A 2,754-nucleotide genomic window follows, 5' to 3' on the forward strand; every position below is an offset into this window, starting at 1 on the left:
CCCAGACCACAGACCAGACCCACCCAGACCACAGACCAAACCCACCCAGACCACAGACCAGACCCACCCAGACCACAGACCAGACCCAACCAGACCCAACCAGACCACAGACCAAACCCACCCAGACCACAGACCAGACCCAACCAGACCACAGACCAAACCCAACCAGACCACAGACCAAACCCACCCAGACCACAGACCAAACCCAACCAGACCACAGACCAGACCCAACCAGACCACAGACCAGACCCAACCAGACCACAGACCAGACCCAACCAGACCACAGACCAGACCCACCCAGAACCAACCAGACCACAGACCAAACCCAACCAGACCACAGACCAGACCCAACCAGACCACAGACCAGACCCAACCAGACCACAGACCAGACCCAACCAGACCCAACCAGACCACAGACCAAACCCAACCAGACCACAGACCAGACCCACCCAGACCCAACCAGACCACAGACCAAACCCACCCAGACCACAGACCAGACCCAACCAGACCACAGACCAGACCCAACCAGACCCAACCAGACCACAGACCAGACCCAACCAGACCACAGACCAGACCCAACCAGACCACAGACCAGACCCACCCAGACCACAGACCAGACCCACCCAGACCACAGACCAGACCCACCCAGACCACAGACCAGACCCACCCAGACCACAGACCAGACCCACCCAGACCACAGACCAAACCCAACCAGACCACAGACCAAACCCACCCAGACCACAGACCAGACCCACCCAGACCACAGACCAGACCCACCCAGACCACAGACCAGACCCAACCAGACCACAGACCAAACCCAACCAGACCACAGACCAGACCCAACCAGACCCAACCAGACCACAGACCAGACCCACCCAGACCACAGACCAGACCCACCCAGACCAGAACAGATGGGATAATAATAGAGTAGACCAGAGACCCCAATTAAACCAAACCCAGACCAGATAAGAGCAGACCGGACCAGAGACTAAAATGAAACCAACCCACACCGAACCCTGACCAGGCCCCAGACCTCACCAAGTCCACCAGGCCCCCGGACCAGGCCCCAGACCTCACCAGGACCACCAGGCCCCCAGACCAGACCCTCAGACCCCAAGAAGACCACCAGGCCCCCAGACTAGACCCCAGACCCCACCAAGACCACCAGGCCCCTGACCCGACCCTCAGACCCCACCAGGACCACCAGGCTGTCACACACTAAAGAAACCAAACCAGACCCAGCCAGGCCAGGCCAGACCAAGACGAGCCCAAACCGACCCCCCCGACTGGGTCGAGCCATTGCCTCTGGGGGTGTCATGGTATCAGATATGCGCGGACTTCTCCAGGTCAGAGTGTTTGTCCAGGGGCCTTCAGGAGAACATGGTGGTGGGGTCCAGGGTGGACACTACCACAGCTCCCCGTTTGGGCGGGGGAGGGGGGCTGGTGTTGGGTTGCAGGGTGATTAGTGAGCGGGGCCTCCTTAACCTCCACACTGGGCCGGATAGTAAAGACCTCTCCGCGACAGGAAATGAGGTGAAGCGCCGAGCGCCCCCGCCACAAAGAGGACCTTCACGCAGCTAGACACCGGAGGAGGGGGGGGGGGGGGGGCTCCACAAAACATCAACAGTCCCCCCCACCCCCCCAACGAGACGCGGCCTCACCCAGCAGCACGCCTCCCTGCTTCAGTCAGGGCCTCTACACCCAGGTTGGCTTTGAGAACAATGTGAAGGGCGCTCATCAGATGATAATGTCTACACTGTCTCTAGGTACGTGTGGCACCTATAGGTAACTAAGCTATGGATTCCGAAATACCGCATTGAGCCGAAGAACGTCGGGAACCACTGAAGCGTACACCCAAGGAGCTCCCTGTATGCTCCTGCCCTAGGTGTCTACCCTCTGGCTTCTGAGAGTTGAGCTCTCCTTGTTCTTTAGGGAACAGGGTTAGGAGGGGGGCTGTAATGTTTGGGACTGGACCTGCTATTAACAGCCCGACATAGGTTAGCTCCAGGTCGCGTCCATCCTGGGTCCAGGGGTCTGGCAGAGCTATGGGTCCCTAGGGGTCCTAATGTACGCATTAGACATTTGGACCCCCGAAAGATTGGAAATAAGGGTCCAGGTGGAAGGATCCAGAAGGTTTCGCTTTGATGGCCTGTATCAGAAAGCACAGTGAATCATCTTCCTACAGTTGACTATCTTCCGGGTAATGGCGGGTGACTTTGTGTGGGGTGTAACGATAGGGTCATGTGATCATCATGGACGAAGCGACACTAAGATATTCCCTGGGGTTGGGAATATCTTACTGCCACTGACAGTATCTTACTGCCGCTTGACTGTCCCATGCCAGGATGGAAGAGGGAGGAAGAGAAATGGGGGGAGAGAGGGGGCAAGGGGTTCTGTTCGAGTATTTCTCTCAGAATACTTTGCTCAATGACAGAATATGGTCACACTAGCCTGGAACAGCACTGCCCTCTAGCGGTGCAAGTATTGAAACAAGCCTATAATTTTTTAAGATGCATTATGAATTTGTAACATCTGAAAGTAATATTTTAAACTGAACTGGTTTATCAAAAAAATAATAACGCTGTGAATTTTTTTTGTGTTGTGAAATTCGTTTTTCAGGGCCATTGAAACGTGATCTTACAACTATCAATTGCTTTTATAAATAAATATATATATATATATTTATAAAAGCAATTGATAGTAATAAATATATATATATATATTTATATATTGTATTTTATTTTGTTTATTGAC

This window comes from Pollachius pollachius (genome assembly GCF_949987615.1).
Source record: "Pollachius pollachius genome assembly, chromosome: 19".
NCBI classification, from domain to species: domain Eukaryota; kingdom Metazoa; phylum Chordata; class Actinopteri; order Gadiformes; family Gadidae; genus Pollachius; species Pollachius pollachius.